An 11,724-nucleotide genomic window follows, 5' to 3' on the forward strand; every position below is an offset into this window, starting at 1 on the left:
GAAGAGAAGAGGGCAACGACACCGCATCGCGGGTCGGTGGGCTTCGACACATTTACCGAAAACTACATCGTCACCACCGTCACCGCCACCGATGCCGCCGTTCGGATTCTCCGAATCTCTCGATAATTGATCGATCGATCGACACCTGACCGTCTGTCGTACGATAGATGGAATTTCAACGTACCCCTTTAACATACTGTTACCTACTAACGCGCTATCTCAAGATTTAACGAATTCAACGAAACAACTCACGTTGGTTTATAGGTCGACGATGTTTCGAAAAACCAGTAAAGGCGTCTTACCTTTCAAAGTAGTCTTTGATCGTCCCTTCAGAATTAAGAATCTCTCGTGATCCGAGTTCACGCCTTTTCGTTAGGTTTATAGGCTCTCGTAAGTTTCGCACGAGAAGGAACGCTAGAAACCAGGGTGCTGGGATTATCATTATTTAGGGAGACGTCGGGTGGTCATTCTCGATCGTTGGCCTCTTTGGGGCACGGCCATTTCGTAGCCGGGCCGCGTTTTCCATCTCCCACCCTCCTCATCTTTGCCGCTATCGCGCCACCTCATCCTTCTCATCCTCTTCCTCCTTCGCTCTTACCCTTCTCTTCTTTCTCCTGTTCGTCTTCTCCCGTAGTCTTATACGTACATGCTTCGCCCTTTTTCTTCCTTTCGTTCATACCTTTTCTCTTTCTTCGACTAGGGCAGCTCCGGGAACAGTGATATCTCGAGAACGATCTGCGATGTGACCCTTTCCTCGTTGCGTTCCACGCTCGGCAAGTCGCGATGACTATTTGCGAGGATATATCGACTGCGATCCCACATCGTTAATCGAATCGTCATCCTCGACGTTTACAGAACCTATTACTCGTTTCACGTTCTACCGTTCGATCGACCATGATTTTCAATCTTCCGCTTTTTTCCATCGCCAATCCACGCCGTGCAGCGCTAGATGGACAGGGTTGCGTCTCAAACTATCATCCGTCATTTTTCTTCCAGTCGTTATCGGTTCGCTTTTTCTCCTTATCAATATTCCTTCTATTCGTCCATTTTCATTCTTGCAGTTGCGGCTTCTCTCGTTCTTCGCGCTTCGTATTCGTTCGATATCCAAACGACATCCCCCATCGATCATTCCCTCTTTTCCCGATTTCCGTGTAACTCAGCTAACCGTTAATCGTGACACATTCTTCACGATAAAAATTGTCGAACCAAGTAAATATGATAATTAATTCAAACGATTAGTTGGACGCCGATAAATATTCATCGGTTAGTTCCGACGAGATAGCGCGTGTTACATACTTCACCCTTCGTCGGTGATTTTCAGCGCGACTCGCGAGAAACAGCTTTGGAGAGCTACGTCGATGGGCGAGTACGGGCAACGTTCGACGAAAAAAGAAACATTTTCCGTTTTCAAGATCGCGCTAAAAACCCGATGCAGTCTCTAGCGCGCGTTCTGAGAAGGATCGGGGTCGCGGGACGTCGGCACAAGCGTTCATGTACGCGAGAAGATGCGACGCAAGGCGGGGCGAAGTGCGATGGACGATCCGATCCGATCCAAGGCGAGGCCAGGCGAGACAAGACGAGACGAAGATCAACCGAGGCGTCGTCGCCGTGCGCTTAACTCCCCTATAAGGCAGTTCTTCTCTCTTTGCTACCTCTAGTCACCGTTGTCTCCAGGAGTACGATGCCTATAGCGAGGTGTCCCGAACGCGCGCCACGTGATCGCGCATCATCGATTCTCAACGCCTCGAATTTGCTTATTCTCTTATAACTAGGTTTGCGCTTTCGACTAAATCTTCGGATAAGTACGAATTTTTTGATAATTGACTCGCTTCGATTCCGATCGATATATTCCAATGTGAAACGTATCGAATAAAAATCTAATTCATGGTTCGTTGCATTATTTTATATTTATGTACCTATTTATATTCCGTTACACGTATCTACATCTGAATTTGATTTATCGCAAATAAAATGATACAACGTTCGCATAAGCACAATCCATGAACTCATACGCGAAGATTATTTATTTCCACAGTTCGCAAATTTGTATCATTAACTATCCCCTTCCTCTATCATTTTATGAATGAACGTTCTATATTCGTTTGCTTTTAATTATTGTTTTTTATTCGATTCTTTTTACCTTCTTTGTATGTATAATTTAAGCGAAGATTCACATTTCTGAAAACGTATTCCATAGGTAAGGCTGACAATTCATGAATTTTTGTTTGAATGCTAAGAAAGAGCAAAATGTTCCTTTTAAGTAAATATCTCAGGAACGAGGTTTTCCTTGCGGACAGAAAGTAGAAGTTGAATTCAATTGCTTCGAAGACCGTAATCAACTCGAGCAGTATTCCTTACGTGTCACGTATGCAGTAAAACTATATACTACGAGTAATAGAATATTTCGTTATCATTGAAAATATATGTATGTATAAGTACATAATTTAACAGATATACGTATATACGGGTATGCATTACACGAATTCCCTGTAATAAATTCGTTTATGTCAATCTTTGACATCCCATCCTCCTGTTTAAATTTCGCAAGAAAAGTAAGAGTAGCTAAAGAAATGTCGAGATTTCTATGAATTTCTCAGAGGCGAAATTAATCGACTCCGCTTATCACAAAATTATCAATTCCGCATTATGTTTGTCATTGTCGTTTTTCGTATGCATTTTAATTTAAGATATTGATCGGCATGGCTTATCAGCGATTTCATAAATACATATTTATTTCGAGTTTTTCTTAGAGACAGAAAGAGTCGTAGCCGATGTATCGTTCTGTTGTCGACTTCTCGGGAAAGTTCTCACGCACGAGGACGGACTCTTTGGCAGCGAGCCGCGATCAAACCTATTCATTGATCCTTGAAACGCGTCAGTAGCCAAAGAGCAGCACAGTTTGGTCGCACGTGGTACGTGAGATGCATTTTCGATTAGTCGTCGTTGAGAAACAGAGCCGCAGACGCCGCTGACCAATAGCTTGCCCCCATGTACCGATGAATTCTCTTTGGTCGCAATACGCATATTAATGAATTGGCACGAAAGGTGACCGTAGTTGAATCACGGCTCGTTCGATCGTCGTTTAGACGGTGTCACGTTGTGTACGCTAATTACTTCTCGGTAACTACTTCCTTGCAAGCTGCCTCGCGTGATTACGCTTGTCCGCTTCAGAGAAACGTCCGGCCCATTAGAATCGTTTTATTCGCTCGAGTCAAGCGAGCCGCAATCGTGTTACTAGTCGATCGTCTACTACGCAAACCCATCGAGACGTCTTCAGGTATCTGAAACTCGCGCGGTCAACTAGCAACCGGAATTTCTTTCGTCTTTTTTACATCATGCAAGAAACGTACAGTAACCTATTGTTCGAGCTACACTTCGGCCACGAACATGCTACGGGAAGTCGATGACGTTTCTTGCTCGCACTTGCGTAGAACTCCTCTTTTTAACCTTGCCGCGATTCTCGAACTTTCATCGTTCTTATCTTAATAAAGAACGAGAATTTGCAATGTTTTTAGAAGACTTTAGATTCTTTATTTTTACGATGATCGGATAACGTATTCGTTATTCGCCCAGTTTTATCATAATGTCATTAGTACGTTGCACTTTGGTTTGTCGAATAATGCCCTAGTGCTGCGTGCTCATGCCCAATAACTTATAAATGGTTAATCCATAAATCTTTCGAAAAGGACTAAAATCGCGTTCCAAATACGTTTGTAAAGCACGCGCTGTGTGTCATTAGTTTGTACATCGGAATTCAACGACAGCAGATGATAATGACTTTGTATCCTATGTAGAGCGATCATAGGTATTGAATCGAGGGATTTGACTGAGTTTCGCAATTATTCAAGCGCGAAGTAGAATAGATTTCGGCAGACGCGAGACCTTTGCAGAGCCAACGTCAACCATGACTCATTCATCTATGCTATAGAAATCATAGGTACAGGCTCTCGAAATTGCCGCTTCGGGCAATTTAACGAAACGTAACTAACAGTGGACAAAAAATTGCGCGGTGTCTATATCACGCGAACGGAGAATCGATCAAACTGATCGTTTTCGCGAGGTTGTTTTATGTATGTATAATTCGTGTATAGTTGGTTCAATTTTTCGTAAAAACTGATACACGTTGATCTATTATATTTTCAAACAGCTAGCACTTCGACTATTCTTAGAAACGTATTTCACTACGTATAACGTATTTCATTACGTATAACGCGTAACTTGCAATTTCTATATACATTTTCGGATTGGTTTCAAATTTGCTACCGCAATCAGGATAATCGTGTCTGATCGCAGTATTAACGAGATTTCAAGAAGCTTCGTATAATGCACGTAATATATTCCTAAAAAATTTCTATAGTAAGTGTTCGAGTTGTTTCGCGAGCGAGCACTGTACGAGAAGTTAATCTTACTCGAAGATCAGATTTTCAAGCAAAACCATGGCAACACTGATACTTTACAATTCCATTTTCGATAAATTGGTTTTCTCGCGCAGAAGGATATCGAGTGCAGAAATAGACGAGAGTATAGTCTCGATATCCTGTTTCTCGTAGCTTGAGTTACCAGATACCTTTTGCGCCTCGGGTGACATATAGCTATATAAGTGGTACACAGGTACCACTAAACTTCGGCCAGGATTCAAACCGGCCAGGTTTCTGACCAAGACCTCGCGGTAACTTACGGCTACGTGCTTTCCATGTATAGGCGTGGAGTGTTCGTTTTCAGGTCAAAAGTTTGAAAGTGGTGCACACGTCGCGGAATCAGCTACTAACGCGAACCACGTTGGATGCCGAGTTCACGAGGCATTGGGCCGACGACTCTTGAGACATTCAAACTGCGTTGTACACGGACGTGTCTGCACGCGAGTTGCATTCGAGATAGTCATGCTTCGAGCTAGTTTCTAGGCGGATCAAAACCGTGATATACGTCTCGTCTACGATTTAGCACGGAACTCACTGCTTATTGGCGCGGATCATGCAGTTTTCTAGATGAGTGGCGCAAGTAAGAGAGAGAAAGACAGAGAAAAGAAGGAGGCTGAAAATTACTTTCGCACGATTTCCCCTCGGGTCCAAGGACGATCGATGTCAAGGTCGTACACTCGCGAATCTTGAGCCAAGTGGAAGAAGACACCCATCGGCGCAACGAATAAGGCAATCGCGAGATGCTCACCGGAATAAACTCTCTTCAACTCTGTGTCGTACATGGAGTGATGGGGACATGGCAACGTGCTTTTACGATAATTCAAGAAACACTTTTCAATCCACGCTTACAATCTCTTGATATTCTCACTTTCAGCGATTCTTCTCGTATTCTTTGATCGAGGTACAGATAACGTGTTCGTCAATTAGCAACGTGGTTCTCTTTGTCATTTTACGAGGTGCGTATGAATAATTCAATCGTGAAGTCGATGTAGACATTTTCAGACAGAGTTAACTTGGTACGTAGCAGTAATTTTCTCACTGATTTGATTCAAAAATTTCTAATCAATTTATTAGGCACTAAACTTTAATGCACGGCTATGAAATATTACGATAAACGAAGTATTTCGTTTACAAGTTTTCAGATATCTGTGGTTTGTACGACAGTATAGCATCCGGTTTCACAAGTTTACACGAGGTCGTTTTGCACGAATGTTTCTAATACATTCTCGTAAAAAAGACACCTTCATTCTTATAGCTATATATTTAAGTACATATTTCTAAATTTCAATTACAACAGTAAAGTGGATAGAATAGTAAATTTCCAATAGAAAACGATGTAAATGTGCGATGTACGTACTTTAAGGATCAGCGATTTTTATTCGGGTCGATATTATTACTTGACTCCGTTGCGAGTGGACGACTTTATTTAGCACTTTCCATTAGTTAGCAACCATAATCTTTCCCATCGCGCTCATCTAAAATTCCACGATCTCTATGCACCGGTGATCGTAATGCCTCCACCGAAATCAGAAATCAGGAACAACCGGATGTAGAAGTATTTTATACGTGTCGTGCACTTGGCAGGTATGTATGTAGAACGAAGTGGAGTAAATCGGGCGCATTGCCACGAATAATATGACCCTGACTACGCATTAAAATTCGCGTCCATTTTCTGGCTCCCATGCGCGTGTGCTATTCAGTTTCGCCGTTAATAGAGAAATTATGGAGAATTGATGGATGCTTTTTTGCTTCAACATTTATAAACTGGTATTCGGATTTGCTTATCGAGCCATATAGACGGTAATTTCCTACGATAATTTCCTACGGTAATTTCCTAACTTGCGTCTAGCATTTCTAATGCGAAGGAATTTAATTTATTCTGACGTGTGAAAGACGTAGCTAGAAGGGATCGAGGTTTAAGACTGTATAGAAAAGTAATTGCAAGCGAGCTACGTCTTTAGTGGGATATTAACGCGATTGATGATTCTGAAACGATCTTTTATACATGCGGAATCGCTCTTGACCCACTCTCTCTGGTATGTGATAATGGCTAGTAAATTTATGACTATAACGCGAAGCCGGATATTCGGCTTTTCGCCTTCTACATGCTCAATGAGAACTGCGGAAGCAATATTTTCTCCTTGTTAGTTCTGACTCTTTCGAGACATTTGCAGTGGCTACAAAGAGCATCGACACTCTATTTTCCAATGAAGGGGTTCTTTTATGAAATACTTAAGAAGCGTTCAGCGCTGCAATAAATACAACGGTGTCTCAATATTTTTTGCAGTCACCGTATATTATCTACTTCCTTTTTTTCATTTGCGTTACAATTCCAGTTGTCCGTGTAATTCGTTACTATCGTCGAGTGCGGACTTGTACGTCGTTTGCACAAATATTTTTCGAAGTTCTTCGTTTCATTTCTCCAGTTGCTTCCATATATTTCCGTCTATCTCTTACCTGCTGCTATCTTAAGTAGCTACTATCTGGAAGATCATTTGTTGGCGGGAACTACCAATAAACGCGAACGCGTGCCACGATCATGTCGAAGATTAAGAGTCCTTCTTGCAGACTCTGGCTCGGCATTCTAAATCGGTTAGTCAGTATTCACTATGCACGAGCCGAACGTAGAAAACATTTATTGTCTGCAAATCGTTTCGTTGTAAGGTTGAATTAGCCATTTTAAAGCGGCAGTCTGTTATTGAAGTATGCGAGAATGGGGGACCAAGAAGGAAGAAAAGGATGAATTGACGCTCGCAAACACGTCGTCGTCTGAGTGGTAGCCTATTATTTGTGTAGCTCGCGAGTTAGCTTCGTCCATTACTTCGCATTAACAGAGTGGTCTGTTTCTTCTTCATTTCCTTTGCACTCTTCTTCGTTCTCTCTCTTATGTCGTTTCTCATCTCGCAGACACGTTGCAGGTAGGCTTGTCCCACGATGCAAAAAATGCTTTGTCGAATTCACTCCAGATTCATCATTCTGCTGTGACTCGAACACGCAATTTGGATATTACCGGTTACACTTTAAGCTCTTTTTTCGACGCACGTGTCTTCAAAGTGCGCGGGAACAGCTAATCGCATAAACGCTTATGGTGATTAAGCATGTCGAGCTTATAGCTGTTGTTGTTAACGTACGGTGCAACTTAAATGCTATTTTAAGAGGAACTTTCCACTCGGCTACATAGTATTAACAATTTCCTTCCCATTTGTTTAATTTACATTTTATTTGTCTAATTCCTGATACAATAGTAAAATAGTATTTACGGTACTAGTAGACAGTTTTATTATAACATACGAGGAATGATTTTCTTTCACTGCTACACTTTACCGTTACCTTTATGACAATTATGCATTATATATTTTTCTACATTCGTCGTTTGAATCATTTAAGTTATCTATTTATTAAATTATGTTTAACAATTGCTGTAATCGTAATTAGCCTTTCGCGGGAAAAGAATTTTACGGAGCACGATGTTTTAGAATCATAAAACCGAGATAAGTTAATTTCGTGTCATTAAAGCAGCTGACGTTAAAAGCAATAGTACCGTTCGATAAGCTAAAATCATAAAAGAATTTCATCCATATTCATTTATCAGTAAACAAGAAACAAGCTATTATTTCATAAACGTACAATCAGTAAATAAAACGTCAACACGAGAAAGGGTATTTACTCGACGCATGCGTAAATAACGCGAACGATAGTGCGCGAGTGGTTTAATATCTTCTTCGGTCACGTAATAGTCTGTATCGGTTTTACCGGCACAATCGAGACCCGCATAGATTCTATTCCGGTAGGACGGACGGGTAAAGGCTATAAAACATATCGATGCTTAATCCTGTCAGACGCCTCGGGTGTCAGCGTGACAACGCAAATAGCGCGCAACCCGGCCAGTATAAACTGGAAAACTATAGCTGTGGCGGATACGTATCCAGGTGAGTTTCAGCACCGTTTCAAAGATTTCTGCATCGCCTCGGTAAATTTATCGATGATGGTCGCGCGTGATTCGATCCAGCTGGTTAGCACTGTTAGCAGGATATCTCGATTACGGGGAACGAGTTTAGATCCGCGATAGCGGCGAGCTAATTATACGTTGATACGCGCGCGTACACGCATCAGAAAGACCGCTAAGAAGCACGTGCCGGCTGTCTCCGGCGGCTGCAATCTTCCGCGCGGCCGATAGGTATGCCTATTTACCGAGTAGTTGAAATGCGATGGTAATAGCGTGACAGCAAGTGAGACGAATGTTAGGCATGACGTCGCACGTGCGCGTCAGCGCTATCCACTGAACCCGCCGTAGGCGTACCTGGTATCCGCACCATGGACGTGCCATTAATTAGGTACATCGGGCATCAGGGAGGCCTTTAACGGTATACAGAGAGACACGTCGCCATTAACGCAAACGCCCCGACGATTCGACGCCGATCGCTCGTTAACGGAGAAGGGGCCTAGGAGACTATGCGATCGCGAGAGGTCACGCCTCACGACACGTGGGAAAAAAGACGGCCTCGCTGTCTCGGTAAATATAGGCGCAGCCCGGCGTAGCCGCGGTAAAAATTGCCAGACGGGGCATGTTCCGAATAACAGTAAAAGAGCGGTTTATTTGCATTTCGCTTGTAAATCACCTGGCTGGCTTCTCCTCGCCCAGCGCCAATTCACCATTCCGAGCTTGATTTTGACACTTTCAGATACAGGTACTGTTCCTGTGACCATGCTTCTTGGAAACATATCGTCGCGAGTGTTTCGCTTCGATAGCAAGAATGAAATTAAATATAGATTCGAATTCATTAACAGCAAATGGACGTTTCAGAGATAGCTGTACGATTGCTCATCATGCTGTACTTTTACCAAGCGTTTTTACGAATTTTTTCTCTTTCGTTCAGAATGTCGATCGCTATGACCTATTTTCTGATATAATTCTTTTTTATCTTTGATTTTTGATACAATCTGTTACTCGAAGAATAAAAATATATGTAAAAAGATAGTGGGTAATTTGATACGAATTATTTTTTCGTAACCCCATTATCGTTCTGTATCCATTGTTTGATAAGAATTCAGTAAGCAAATACCAAGGAACACGCAGTCTCTCGAGTGTCTTTACGATTGTACACATGGTAGCCGATCCAACTTCGCTTCAATCTGAAAGACAGCAATAATTTCTTTGGCCAGTAACCTGGTTGCTACCGTCCAATTCCGAGAATCATGGATCAATCGGATTTCTAACCAATTGGTTTGACGATCGTAAGTCGTGCATGGTATCGTCGCCGGATCTCGACACGAGCTTAGCGTTCTCTTCCTACGGAAAGGGGGACGCGGCAGGGAATGGAAAACGGAATTCCTCGTAAAGACAGCGGTTAAAATTATAACCATTTAACGACTGTGAGAACAGAGCGTAGAACGTCGATGCGTACCGAGAGCACCGAAAGAACGTATCTGGAGATAAAGAGTCGCGGACAGAAGGGGACGAAGATAGACCTCTCTTCTGTCCGTGGCATTGTGCGTCCGGTGGCTGTCCAGAGCTACGTTTCTTGCTCAAAGTAGCAACACGCAGGAGCCACGCTGCTTCTTGGAGGCCGCTCGGCTCTCCTTCCTGCGCGCGCGCGACGCTCGCACCTGCCAACTAACTAGTCGAACCTGATTAAACTCTGCCCTGTGTGTCGTATGACATGCCCCTGTACTCCCCTTGCCTTAACCATCTCCACCTCCACTTTCTACTTCCCGTTACCCCCTTCTCACTCAGTACCTTCAGTCATGTCCTCACCTCTTTCCCTGTTCTCCTTCCCTGCATTCGTTCTATGATTAAGGCTCTCCTTCTCTTATTCCCCCGTCTCTCTTCCCTTTTCTTACCGTTCCTTCTTCTCTCATTCGTATCTCTCCCGTTCTCTCTCTTTCCGTCACGATCCCCTTTTTTCTCTCTACTTGGTTCGCTTCGATCGATCTCGTACCGTTCGGTAAGACGGGAGAAGAATTACAGGATCACCGATACCATATCTGATCTGCGCGCGATCTCCTCGCCGAGAAATACGTCCGAGTTGGCCAAATGCCTCTTCCCGATTCGTTACACCGTGAGATGGTTTACTCGAGATTAGGAAGCGCTACCTTTTCCTATGGAATTGCAAAGGACCGCCTTTCAGGGGATCCTGCTTTCTTTGTTACTGCCACTTTTCCATTTGCTTGTCCAAGTCGATCTCGATCATTCCAGACGATCCGTGATGTCGCGACGGACGAAGTTAGGTTTAGCTACTTTCGTAACATACCATTCAAATTTCTCTATTTTGGATTCAGTTAACCGGATATGCGATGCCACGAACACGTTTAGTAACGCTTTCGAATATTTCTTGTTTCGAATTTTAGAAAGAAATTCTTATACGTTCGAAATGACGCAGAATATATTTTTGTTTGTTCTTGTTAAATTTGGTTTCTCGGATTTATTCGAAATTATTGATCCTGCTTCGTGCATTCTAAACTTCTAATTGAAAGATTCTTTTAAATGAAATTTTGAAGGATAAGATTGCTGTTGTGATGCTAGAGATAGGATATAATGGAGTACTTCGGAAATCAGAGAATCCCTTGGTAAATAGTAAAACGTGATTCATGGATGGGTCGAACATTCGACCAATCCCTGACGTTTGTTTCGACTAATTTGATTAGACGATTAACCGCGTCCGACATTCGGTTCAGTTTGATTAGACTCGACACGACGCACGTCGTAACGAACTCGACGAAGCGGCGCTCGATACAAATGAGAATTACGCAAATTCGCCGGTGCAATTTATCGAGACTTCAATAGTAATTTTTAAAGCCCGCCGTTTGAACGTTAGCTTGCAAGTTATATGTACAGTTCGAATTAAAAAAACAATTTTACCGTCTATGAATCTTGTTTTACAAAACTTAAAAAAGGGACATGACAGTCAGCTTAGTTAGAATTGGAAGTAATTCATTAGTGCAAATACGTAATATATATAAATGTGCGTAACACGTTAGATTTTAAAAGCAGTAGTCAGATTTTAATACTTGTAAAAATTATGTAATTGAAACAAACAATATTGTAATTTAACATATGTATGAGATATAAAACAAAAATTTTAATTTCTGCATCAATGCATGAAAACCTTAGTTTAAATATAAGTATGTATCGACGAATGCGTGATTTAAATCAATCAGAAATATTTCTTTAACATTTTAGTTGTCTAGTCCGAATAGGAAATGAAATTAATTCACTAATACATATGAGAAATGTTTTTAGTTTGCCCTTATGAACATCTACCGCAAATTCGATGGTGGACTTGTACTCCTTTCTTGTATGACCTCT

General features: G+C 42.2%; 1 protein-coding gene across 1 annotated transcript in view; it reads right to left on the reverse strand.

Moving 5' to 3' along the window:
- Window positions 1–1,639, reverse strand: part of LOC100748356 — a 30,544-nt gene extending 28,905 nt beyond the window's left edge. The window contains exon 1 of the mRNA XM_033319146.1: window positions 303–1,639. The gene's annotated coding sequence lies outside the window, so the exon portion shown is untranslated. The remainder of the gene's footprint in view (window positions 1–302) is intronic.
- Window positions 1,640–11,724: the final 10,085 nt, after the last annotated feature.

The sequence above is a fragment of the Bombus impatiens genome, unplaced genomic scaffold (genome assembly GCF_000188095.3).
Source record: "Bombus impatiens unplaced genomic scaffold, BIMP_2.2 scf_0135, whole genome shotgun sequence".
Taxonomy (NCBI): domain Eukaryota; kingdom Metazoa; phylum Arthropoda; class Insecta; order Hymenoptera; family Apidae; genus Bombus; species Bombus impatiens.